We start from the raw sequence: 13,531 nt of genomic DNA, 5'->3' as shown, positions 1-13,531 counted from the left end.
ATGCGGTCGCCATAGTTGTTTTCAGCTACTGTGGCTGTTTTAGCAGATACAAAATGTTATCTCATCAAACCTGAACCCTGCACCTGTCTGGGTAGACTCCAGAAAAGAGCTGCGGTGCCAGTGTGTGCAGCTGGCGCTGTGCTCTCTCACTGCAGCACCTTTGTAGCACCACGGGGCTATGTCCACTGTAGACTTTTCTTTCAGGAATCTTACAGTGCTGAACTACCCTGCTCGAGAAGTCAGGCTGACTGACAGCTCAGCACATCTTCAAGAACACTTGGGCTTCTCTTGCTGTTCATGCTCGTAGTGAACTGCAAGGCTGAGGTATTGCCAGTAAGTTTTGCACACACCAGAGTCGAGAAGCACACGGTTCTGTGTTTATCTGCAGCCATCCCCTGTACAAATAATGACACAAATAATGATTTTTGATGTTAAATATAAAGATATATTTAACACTAATAGCGATTCAGAATCTCACTTTAAGTTACTTTATTTTTCAAATGTTCACTAATTGATATCCAGGAAATGGAATAATATTCTTTTAGGTTTGTGCATTAAAAATGATTTGGCCAGATATTTTAAGGTATCTTTTTATTTGCTTGTTCCTTTTCATTATTGTGATTTTTGTTTGTTTGCTTTTTAATTTTCTCTGTATGTGGATGTCATCTCCCCAGTTGCACCAAAAAGAGAGACTGTGCTGGCTTGCAATGAGTCCTTTCTACTATGAACAGACCTAGCAGCTGAAGTGTTTGTGAGGTTTTAATGCTTTAAATATAAGATGCTGAAAATAAGGATTTTTAGGGTATGAATTGCAGTTCTTTAATGTTAAAGGCAATTAAAATGATTGGTCTGTGGGATAAAGAAAATTACATAGGCCAAGTATTGTATTTCTTAGCATCCTTGTATGGACAATTTGGAAGTAAATACGCTTACAAAGCAACAGAGAATGATGAGTCTCTGGTTCATGTGTTTCAACTGAAGCAGCTCCTGCAGACTTTCATAAACCAAAATCTGTTCTTCCTATTCAACAAATTGGGAGCAGAACAACATGAGATTGTAATTGTAGGAAACCGTTTGCTTGACCCATTTTTATGGAGCTATTTCTTTCTATAGGGATAGGATTGCAATTAAGGAAAAGGGACAAATGGGTTTGCTGAGAGTGTTTGAGAGTGTTCGGGGGAATGAGATTATTATTGCAGTACTTAATCCTGAAATCATCGTAGACCATCTCATCAACCCTATGCCAGCATTTGTAAGAGATGAATATTCTAACTGCCTTATGATACTGGTCTGAGATCCTTTCCCACTGTTATAACTTGGAACTCTCCAGATAGATATAGAATAGAATATTTATGCCTGTGATGAATGTTTTGAAGTTATCACATTAAAAACATAAAAATATATAACTAGTGGAGGTATAGCTTTTCAGCATCTTTTAAAGGGCTAAAAATTAAAGTGAAAGTTGGTTTTAGAAACAACAATTTCACTTACTCTATTTTAGGGAATTGCTATAATGATATCAAGTTCGCTTTTCCATCTCTCAAGCACAGCGAAAGCGTGCATAGAAAGGGTGTTATGGTGCTATAGTATCTGTGACCATGGTGGTTAAGTGAATTTCATGGTAGTGAAGTTACAAGTCATGCTGTATGCAAAAGGAATAGGAAATACTCTCAAATCAGAATCTGTCATTTCGCTAGACAGTAGCATTTTGTCCCCCCTTTGAACAGGTATGAGTGTTTCATTGCATCTTGCATTTCCTTAAAGAGGAAAATGACAAAATTGAGTCCCTCCCTTTGACTGGCTTCACTGTCCCTTCTCCTCCTAGGCATTTCCCCCCCCTCTGACCTACATGTGGAGATTGCTCACCTGCTTCCTCACTCCAACCCTCCATTTGTCTCAGTTACCTCAGCTTTACCTGTTCTTGTCACCACTCATTTTGTTCCCTGCTAGCTGTGGCTCTCCTCTGGTCCCACTCCCTCAGTTTCTTGCTGTGCTCTAGTCTTTATCAGAAGCATATAGCAAACAGGAAAAAATCCCACTTTTGATCTGTTTGCTGGTTTCTCCTGTTAAAAACATGTAGTCTGATACCCCTGAAGAAATTGTTCAAAGAGTAACTCAGCTGCAGTTTACCAAACTGGCAAACAATTTGGAATAACCTCTCAAGACAATTGAACAGCTCCACTCTACTCACAGGGTTTAATTTTCAAATCCAGGCTTGCTCATTTAGATAGTGAACCATTGTATTGGGTTATTTGATACTTTTCTCGGTGCCAGGAGCCTAACCTGTCCTATCTTGCAGCCATTAAAACTTCTGGTTTCAGCTGTTAGCTTTCACAAAAGTGCTAAGTGTGCAGAGATGCTATGGATGCATGAATTTACGGTATATTGAATACTGAAGTGTAGAAGCAGTGTGAAATAAACTGCATATCAATATAGAAACCTGAGAGTCAATTGCATGGCTCATTGGTAAATTCTTCATAGTCAAACCAAGGAAATCTGTTTTATATAATATATAGAAAGCTGTCACAAGGATAACAGGCCATATTACCAAACTTACATGTTCAGGAAAAAAAATGAGGTTAAAAAAATCATGAAGTAGCTTTTTGTATAATCAGAGGCTATATTAACATAATATATTTAATAGTTTTCATCCGCTTCCTTTTCTGAAACCTTGCATTATGCTTAATTCATCACCTCACATTTCTCTGTGCAGTCACAAGCACTAGAGACAGGCAGCAGTACAGTGAGGATTTATTTCCTTTTCCTGATCTTAAAAAGGGAAAAAGTCTGTATGAAGAGACTATATGAAGTAGGGCCATCTGAGGGTGCTGTTCGACAGCATAGCAAAGGCAAGTTAATGACACGTGTCCGATGAGAAGAGGCTTCCTGCAGAAGCCAGGCTGTGTCCTCCCCCTCATTCCTGCTGCCGCACCATGCAGTGAGCTTAGGAATTTATGCTGCTCACTTATTTTGGAAAGGTTAGGGATTTGCTTGTTTTTGGGCAGGGACAAAGCCTGAAATGCCTCCGATGTTTCTGGGAGTTGCCTCGATCCAGATAGCTCAGGATATGCTATGCAGGCTGACTCTGGAAGAGCGACGCTTTGTGCTCCAGGCAGGCACTGTGCTCCTGTGCGCTGTGCTGAATGCTGGTGTATGACATATATCTTGTACAGTAAGTCCAGCAAGAATTGGATACTGTGTATTACACAGCTTTCATATATATCCACAATATATTTTAAGTCAGACCAAAAGTAGCGGATGTTTGGGTCTGTAGATCGTGGATAGTTCTGACAAAGTCATGCATGTCGCTGCCTGGCAAATCTCAGGTGATTGAGAAGCTTGCATCTCAGCTTCTCAACAAGCACATGCGTTAACCTGCATGTTCTGTAGCAGTCTGGCTCCTGTTGAGCTGATAAAGCAGTGGCAAAGTCCAGCCCATCAAACCTCAGCTGCTGATAACACTGCAGAAGACACACAAAGTCTATTTCCATTTAACTTAAAGGTAAAACTTGGAGGTGCACTACATCAGATGTGCATGCCTATGCCAGATCTAGCTTCCTCTTTTCACCATTTCTAACAGCGCTTTGGCCACCCTTCCCCCATGAAGTTCAGTGATATGAATTAACCAAATTCCTCAGATTCTGAAGTGCTGACTAGGAGTATTGCAGAGGCTGGGAGCCTTGCCATGCCACAGTCTTCCTAGGCATGCTCCATGGGTAGCACGTCACACAGCTTTCGATATCCAAGGGCCAGTGTTTCTTGATAGATTTTTTTTTTCTTTGCTTTGTTCATGCAGTTTCCTTGTGGGACAAATTTTGTCCAGCTTCAGCTTTCTGATGGCTTTCCAGCTGAACTGTATCTAGTAGTGTATTGAGCAAAGTAAATTATGTGTTTACTACAGACTAGCTAGAAAAATTGAGTAATAGGTAAAATAGGTGACCAGATATGTGAAATTTAGCCAGTGCCCACATGCTAAGTGTATATGAAGTTTGTTTGTTTTTGTCACGTTTGATGTAATTCAGGCATAACCAGGGGTAATTCCCATTAAAATCAGTGGAAGTTAGAAATGCTTATTGCAAGTTTGTTAGTGTCTGGGATCATTAGGACAGTATAGTATGATGAAGGCAGCAGGGAAATGCTCTGGGTGTACAGCAGGTGAAGGCTAATAATGTACCAGCATTACATATATTTCAGAGCATATATCACAGATTTGTAGTTTTAGACAACTAAGATAGTGTATTCCAGGCTGAAATGTGATGGTCTCAATATAAAGAAAAAATGCAGCCATAATTATTTTAATCAAAAGGTTGTTCTGAGTATGTGTTATTAATTTAATCTAGCAGTGCCCACTTTTTAAATGCATGACATGAAATGCTAAATGTTGTAGTCGTGTGGCCACTTATACCTATTATGACTCTTTTGGATCAGCATCCATGTTCTGTCTGCTTGTGTTCTGTATGTGCACAAAAGCCCACCTCATTTTTGTGAAGTTCAGAAACAATTCTGACAGCACGGCCCATCTGAGAGCCCGGAGCAGGGCACCCCCTGTCCGAGTCTCCCAGGTGGCCCCGTGCTGTAAGGGTACTTTACACATGACCAGGACACAATGACAGCACAGGGTGCAGCACAAGCATTGCACAGCACAGTCTTGTTGCCATATTAATTACAAAATGGCCGAATGCCCTTTTTATACAAAAAAACATAGGACAAGAAAGGTAGAAATCCACCCATTATGGAAGCAGCCTGAATTCACCTCTGTATCAACAGATGTCGTTGTAATTCACAAGTTCATGCCCTAAGCAGGCCTCCATACTCTAGCTTCTCTTTGGGTTGCAAGTTAGGGGGTTCTCCCATACTACTGTGTGTCAGCCTGGCCTGATGGCCAAGACTCATCCTCTGACACCACTGAATTAAAAACCTCACCCTCTCAACTTACTTCAGTGCAGTCACCCTCATATTGAATGCAGCAGAACTTCACATCTTGAAGGGCACCATTTGGTGGCTAGGTTCTGGTTTGCCTGGCTTCTGAACCAGAATTGTACAAATGTTTTATGTTGACATAGTGACTAGGGAGCAGATATCTAGAACTCAGGCACGGTGATGTCTGTATCATCATGGTGGCGATGTGTCACCGCATCCCTCTCACTTTGCACTTTGTAGATTCAGCTCTCACTAAATATGACACAAACATCTCCACAACTCATACATGCCTTACTCGTGTTAATTGTCTCTATAGTACTTCTTGTTAATAAGCCTGGTGAGGTTTTTGAAAAATCAGGTTCAGTTGTCAGAAGAATTATTTATTTTTATGGTACAACATCATGGTGTGTTTAATTTACTTCCTCCAGAAATCATCTTTTGATCACTGCCTTTGATCAGAAGTGAATGTGTTTTTCTCAGCCTAAGCTCCAGTGATGAGGTGCCCAGGAAACACTTCCACAAACTCATAGGCCAGGAAGTGGGAGAGGAGTCCCTGTAAGCTAATCCTATAAGAATCAATTCCTGCTGCAAAGACAGCACTACCTATGTTGTCAGAGCTTGCAGAATGGACTTATTGAACAGGCCAAAGCTATTTTGGTCACTTCTTTCCACATGAGGATTCTTTGGTCTTGTGCCTTGCTGAAGCATTAAAGTGACATGGCCAAAGGAAGACAGACTTCCCTGGTTGTGTTCTGGCCATATGATGTACCACAGCATCTGAAATGTCTGCAGGCTCTGACCACATCTCTCCAAACCTGCAGTAAGCAGAGATGGTAAAGGTATGGCCTCCATACCGTGCACGTGAAAATTTGCATGTTGTTTTTCTGTGGTACGTTGGGCTGACAGGGAATGGAGAACCTGATGCCACCCAGTGTGGTTTTCTTTCCAACCACTTGCTATTACCCACTCACAAGCCATATTGCTCCCTCGCTCCTCCTCGCTTTTTTTTTTTTTTGGTCCCCAAATATAGCAAGTTGACCTTAAAAATTAGTTAGATTTTTCTTTCTACTACTGCGATAGAGAGGGTGTACCAGAACAATACTTTGATACTCTGAAGCCTTAAGTCCAACCTAAAGATCATCACTTTGCACTATTTACTATAAAATTTCATCTTATTTCTGTTACTGCAGTCCTTCAAGGTCATGCAGGTCTTCCTGCATGCTATTTCAGTTCTCCTCTGTATCAGTAGTATCTTCCAGCTATGTGTTGTCAGCAGATTTCATTAGCTCATTTACTTTCTATTTTTTGTGCCAAGGTCATTAATGAGAAGATTAAATAAGATTGTTCCCAGAGTGAATCTAGGAAACTCCACTAATAATTCCCCTTTCTCCTGACAGAATATGTCTCTCCAGTTAGTCTCTTGTATGCTTTACAGTTCATATGTTAGTCTTGATTTTCACGTTAATTACTGCTCTCCCATGCCGCGTTAGACAAAATGCATTCAGGAAGTCCAGCAAGATGAGGTCTAGTGTCTATCTTTGTAAAGAACAGGCAATTATATTGTCAAATAAATCTATCAAATTGATATATAATCTACATCTATAATTTATCAATAAGTGGATATTTTTTTCTCCCATTTCTATACCCCTCTTTATCTTTTATTCCTTCCAAATGTGTCCAAATCCTGGTCATTATTCACATCAGACCTACATACTTTGGCATTTGCCTAGTTCTCTTATTCCCTCTCTTGAATATATCTAAAATTTTACATTACACAATCAGTATCTTGCTTTTCATAAACGAAGCCCCAGATATTTAGTACTTAATTCAAAATAAAAATGTAGAAAACTTAGAACAAATTAAGCATTTTTCTAATATTTTATTGATAAATTTAAGACAGGGTATCTCAAATATATCAAAGAAGGGAAATAAGGAAACAGTGAAAGAGCAATAAACTTTACTGTGGGCATTCACCAGTTCTATAAGCATCATTTACCAAACATTCAGCTGTGGGGCATGCAGTTATCTTCCTGAGGAGCCCTACGTGGTAGCCTTGTAGCCCAACACGAATCGATCGCTGGCAGCACTTCAGACAAAGCTGTGATGTTCGTTGTTGATGTGTTTTAGATTCAGAACCAGATGTGAACTGTAGGTGACCCAGGAGGAGGGGGTTTAGAAAAGCTGCCGGATCCCAAGGAGAGGACTGGAGCTGATGATGATGTGTAAATTTAACAAGGAGCCTTACTGAACCTATTTGAACCTTACTTGCTCTATTTGCCTTAGCTCATCACAGAGATTATGCATGTCACACACAACCACAGCTCAGGCAGCCAAGACATTTTATGATTCATCTGGAAGTCAGAGTCCCCTGTACCTAGGGCATTGATTCAGAAGTCTCACAGAGCGAAGAATACCACCAAATGAATCACCAGTATGACAACTTTTGCTGTACTTTCCTGTAGGCTTGTTCCACAACCGACTTGGTTTAACTCAATTTTGTTGTGTTTGCAAGATTTGATACAGTATTGTACCACTCCAGCACACTGGGGTGTTTTGTGGAGCTGAAATTAATGTACATCCTAATAAAGTAAAGTGGTCATGATTAAGCAGAAATCTTTGTTGTATGTGTCTCGGAGCTGATTTTGTGGCAATATGGCTAGGAGACAGGATTACTTAAAGTCCAGAGCTAAGAAAGGTCAGCCCAGGCTGGAGGGTGGATCCATTGTCAGCACGCATTTCTGGAGCTACTCTGTCTTCAGTGCTATGCTTGGGAGCTTATGTAGAGATGTGAAGTAAGACGTACAGCACAGAGAATCTTTTTCTATGAGCTGTGAAAGGAAAAAATTAACCTAAAGCTTTCAGTCTTTGGTCAGTAACTGGGACTTACTCTGGCGCCTACCTTTGTCCTCCTACCTATCCTCTGGGTGGGGACATTTCAAAGTGCAAATTCCAAGAACAGCATTGCCTTAAATGGTGGGAAATGAGCTGCACTGCAGGTCTGGTAAATCTGAAGGTTTTGTTCCGCCACTTAGTCATAGCTGCCCCCTCAAGTGAAAAATAACAAAAGGATTTTTTGGAGAAGGTGGGACTAAAGCAAAATATAATGAAGTGAAATTGTATGGGTCCTTTGTGCTCTATATAAAGAAGCTGCAGTAAAAGATGTCCCATTGTAGAGTATTATCTAATGACTAGAGCCAATAAATTGGACATAGTGATCCTGACTTCATGTAATCAGCAAAGCTCCATTGACTTTAATGGAAAAACGTTGATTTGCATTAGCAGAACAACTGAGAGGAAGGAAGTAAATTCCTGGCTATCTTACTCATGTGGGTAACCTGAAATAAATCTCAAAAATAAAGATGATTAGTTTCCCTTGTAGTTCCATTTTGCAGGTCACGTGTAAGCAGGACACTGAGCCCCTGCCTTTTGCATGGAGTCAAATACTGCCCTGATGGAAGAATTTTTGGTGTATCCCGTTAACTGTCATTCCAGGTTACAGCTTGGCCTGGTCAATACAAGCCAGTTGTGCTGGCCGGAGGCTGATAGACAGGTGCTTTTGTTGTCTGTATGCTTTCTGCAGACCTCCGTGGTGATGAGAGCTATCCCAGCCAAATTTGCACTGTGACAGACTCAGTGCCTGTGTACGATCTGTACGGCAGGGCCTGTCCATCAGTGAATGCCACCACGCTTCTCTAAAACACCATGCCACACATATTTTAACTTGTTTTGCAGGAGCCAGAGGCTGGCATGAGGTGCAGCTGCGCCTGTAAGCCAAGGGCAGGTTAAGCAGTGGAAGGTGCAATGTATTTTCGTGCCTCAGAAGAGGCACAGTAAGAAGGGAGGGGAAAGACTCCCCCTCTAACCCTTGCCACAGGGTGCAAGATGCTGTCGCCATCTTGGGTTGGCTGTCTCCATTTTGTCTCTGCTCCCTCTCCTCTCTGCCCTGGCAGCGCTGGGACAGCACAGGCCGCAGGGGCTCGGGGCAGCGTGATATCCCCTCCTGCAGCAGCACGGCCGCTGGCTTTCTCCCAGCCACACTCAGTGACTGTGTCACATTTGGCATCTCCCGACCCAGAGAGACGGTTCGATGAGTCAGGTGGAGCTGGCCCGTCTGGAAGCACGGGCAGCGGCTCAAGTGTGGCTGGTCACACTGTGGGAATCAGTTATTCAGTGCAGCAGGTACATTCACCCTGCACATCCCGGCTGTTGTGCACCATCAGTCAAATCAAGCAGTCTCAGGGGATGTTAACTCAAAAGCAGACAGCTGGAAGTAAAACTGCAGCAAAGCCTACCAGTGAGTGCTCTGTGCGGCTGCAGCTTAACCCATGCCTTTTATTGCAACTGGCTATCCAGCGTGATTTAAAATTAACAAGCATCTGCATAGCTGTGAGGTCGGGGAAAGGGAAACACACAGGATGATATGGTTGGCTGGCCAACATCTATGTGGCCTGAATATTATTTTTTTTCCTGAATAATCCTCAAGTTGGTTCTAAGGCCTGTGATGACTACATATGGAAAGGAACACATTTGGATGCAGCACAGGTATTATTTTGTCTGGATCACCGGGCAAGCAGGCATTTGAGACTGTGGATGAAACATACGATGTCTTAGGGTGGCTGCACCCACGTGCATGTGCTGTAAAACAAGTGTCACAAAAGACTCACCTGGAGATGGAAGCAGCTGTGCTTTTGAGTCAGACATGATAATGCTTGAAGAGCTGCCCTTGGCCATTATATAATGCCTCAGCTAATTGCTGTTTTAATGCTGGTTGATGGTACCTAGTAAACACTGCATTTTCTCTGGTAAAACATTTATCAGAAATAACATGTGTTTTTTTTTTTTTTTTTTTTTTTTTTTTTTTTTTTTTTTTTTTTTTCTTCCCTTAAGACTTATCTTCCATTGTTTTGAGTGAGATCTCTTTGGTCAGAAATGCTAGCCAGATAAGGCTCACCTGATACATGTAGGAAGACAAAGGACACCGAGTTATTGTTTGGCAAGCTCGTGAATGTTGTGCCCAGTAGAGCAGGTTAGAGATCGTAACATTCTCTTGTGCTGCAAGTGATGCTCTAATACTCCTGGCATTCATAGGATGTGCTAAGAGCTACCCCAGGTTTTCAGGGGAGAACTCAGAAGCATTTAGCTACCTGCCAGGCATCAAAGAGGGCAACAGTGACATCCAAGCGAGCCAGAAACCAATGAGGAATACATTAGGAGAACAGAGGACTGAATACAAGACTGAGAGAAAGAAAAGAGGCAAAACCAGAATGAGCTGGGACTGATTACAGAGAGTACCTAAAGGCTTGGGAGTGAGGGGAGAGGTGTCATTCTGTGATCAGCTGGAGAGAACAGACAGTTGCCTTCAGGCAAGACTGAAGGAAAATGGGAACAGAAAGACGAAGTCTAACAAAGAGAAAGAAAGAGACAGGTTGAAACGGGAATGAGAGATTAGGAAGGAAAAATAGTAAATGTTAAAAAAAAAAAAAAGGAAAAAAGTACTATGAGAAAAGAAAATAAGAAAAGAGGGAGCAAAAGTCAAAGAATAATGACCAATAGTCATCAAAAATAGGTATCTGCTGAATTAGGCAGAAAGTGTCATTCAATCTGTTCTGGCAAAATAAGCAGCATTGTGAAGTCCTTCCTGATACCCATTATTTGTACCAATGACAAGACATGACAAGAGCTGCTTTGTCCCCCAGCCTGGTGCTGCCCTGCTGGGGCAGAGCTGGCCTTTGAGGGATGACGTGCATGAGGTCAGTGTTAGCTAAGCTGCTTTTTATCCTTTTTTTTTTTTTTTTGGTAACACTTTTATCAACAAGGCATTATTTATACTGAGGGGGTTTTGAATCTGTTTTACTATTTCCTAGCCCTGACAAGAATCATCACTGCCAGCCCTGTAAAAGCACTACTGTAAATGGCCTTCTGGTTGTTTTTACCATAGATTCATCAACATCTCATGTGAAAATAGTGATAAAACTACTTCAAGGAAGTCTCCCATAATACTCCTATCATTGGAGTTATTCACTGCAACCTCACTTTTGGTACCCCAAAGCATTCATATTGCCCTCCACAACCCAGGAATTAAAACTGGCTCTGAAATTAAAACCCTGAGATGCTACATGGGAAGAGAATCTCGTTTCAGCATTAATGTCAACATAAAAGATTTTCTGGTTCTGTTAATAACAATAAATGCTGTTGTTTGTGTTGTTATAAAAGGTTTTCTGCATCTGCTAATAATAATAAATGTTATTAATATTATTATTACTACTGCTATTATTGTTACTGTTATTATTACTATTATTATTACTTTTGTTGTGCCAGTATGAAGAGTAAGTAACACTCTTAGTCTGTACCAAACATGAGGCTAGAAATTCTGTCTTTTTCTTAAAGAAATACATATTAAGATTTGAGAAGAGTGAGAAAAAAAGGATTTCTGCAGAATATTCTCTGTGTTTCAACTGTTTTAAAAAAGGAAAAAGGACTGGAGTTTAGGAAAATAGGTGAGATCAGTGGCTTTAAATCCAGATTAGGTAGCTGAAAGTCTGTTCAGTCCCTAATTTTATATATAAAATATAAACTCTTATAAAAGAGTGATGATTAGGTTAATAACAGTATGCAGTCCAATGAAGAAAAAGACCTTCAGAAGGTTCAGGGCTCAGGATAAGTAATTTTAACCTCTGTTTACTGATAACAAATTCTTCCCCTTACAGCTTCTTGGTATTAGCTCATGGCACAGGTGAAAGATGAGGCTTTAGATTAGCGCAATGTTCTGTACAGGTGTAGTTGTATGTGAGTACTAAGTCATTCATAGCAGACAAGTACAAAGACAGAATGTGTCTATAATGCCATGCAAATGAATTTTAAAAACAGAAAAAAAAAAATGAAAAAAATATTTCCTAGGGAAGAAGTGTGCTGAATTGCATTACAATGTATATGCATACATATAGTCAGCATCTGGCACAAGGGGATTTTTAAAACTGTGTAGTGAGTCTTTTCAGGATCTTTTCAGTCTGAAGAAAAACCCACACATCTTTATTATTTGCATATGGCCCCATTATGCTTTGGAATACACAGAAGTCTATTCCACACTGAGAAACACTTTTTTTTTTTTTTTTTTTCTGATGGAAATTATTGTTCTTCAGAGTGGCTAGAAGTTACTAAGCACATACTGTTCTAAGCTGTATTTGATTTTCTTTTCTAGAATATTATACGTATTTTTTTCCTCTCTGTTGTTATAATCCTACAGCTCACATCCTCTTTGTGCTCATAAAGTAATATAATCAGTTTGATCATATTTTTTGCTGCAAAGAGATAGATCACTTTGCAGCAAAAAATATGAAATAGAAAGCCTCAATTGATAATTGTGCTTTTTAGAATGGTTTTATAATAAGATTTTGAAACCTCTTTCTCTTTCACCCTTAATCTTCTGAAAACATTAAATTTAAAGCTCTAGTTTTTCACAGAAATAAAAGGTAAATATTATAATCTTTTTTAAAATATAATTTTGTGCTCTGCCACCAAAACAGTACAGCAATAAAACACAAACAAAAACCCCCTTGCAATATAGCTTTAATGATATGGTTCTGTAATAAAGTTTCAGTTAGCAGCAGTGGAGCAAATTTAAATGAAGTGTTTAAGAGAATAAAATATTTTCTTCTGAAAGATGAAATGAAAGGAGGAAGCAGCCTGGCACCGAGGTATGGGAAAGCTGGTCCTGATGACCAGTTTGTCTGCAAGATGTTTTATTTGAGCTCCACATGAACAATACCTGAGGTTGTTTAAAAAATATGAGAGCAATTAGGTTAGAGAGAGGAGTCATGAATAGTTGCTCACACTTTTTTTTTTTTTTTTTTTTTTTTTTAATATACATATATATCAGCTAATGAAAATACCAGAACTATAGCGTTTGCGGAAATCAACCCCCATGCATTCATTGAATCACTCAGTGATTATTCATACAGTAGTACTATAAGACATGATGCCAAGGAATGGAAGGTCTTTAGATTTCTGTAGCGATTCCCTGATAAAAGCCAAATATTTCTTAAATTACGTGGCTTCTAGGCTTCCACAGCTATCACAGTCAAAAGAAACGTTATTGGTTGGTAAACATCGGCCAAAAATATGTTCCTAAAATATGTTTACAGCACCATCTACCGTCATTTTGCATCTTTGCAGGTGTTTGGTTTTGGACACTGAAGACCCGTGTTTTCCAGCAGTGCTGTAGTTTCCTCATTGGCACGGGATCGCTCCCTCTTTCTACTTATGGCTCTACAGACTCAGAATAATGGCGATCCTTGCTGCAAGAGGTTAACTGCTAAAATGAGACTAAACATAATAGGGTAGTAGAATGGAAAAAAAGTGAATTAAAAAGTCAGGAAAAAAATTAGATGTGTAACAAAGAGCTGAGTAGAGTCAGTGCACGTCCTGGAGCAAAAAACGAGGTGTTTTTAGTAAAGGGAATCATTCCTCAAGACATGGCGTGAGAGCCCCAAGACTTCCCTTTCCTCTGGCTTCAATCTCCTGCATCCTCCTCTGGCCCAGCCATGCAGCTGATTCGAGTCAGTGCAACTTCCCTGAAAAAACAGCTTTCCCTTCCTTCATCCTCTGTCATTTT

This window comes from Anas platyrhynchos, chromosome 5, assembly GCF_047663525.1.
Source record: "Anas platyrhynchos isolate ZD024472 breed Pekin duck chromosome 5, IASCAAS_PekinDuck_T2T, whole genome shotgun sequence".
NCBI classification, from domain to species: domain Eukaryota; kingdom Metazoa; phylum Chordata; class Aves; order Anseriformes; family Anatidae; genus Anas; species Anas platyrhynchos.
This window is presented reverse-complemented; position numbering follows the sequence as displayed.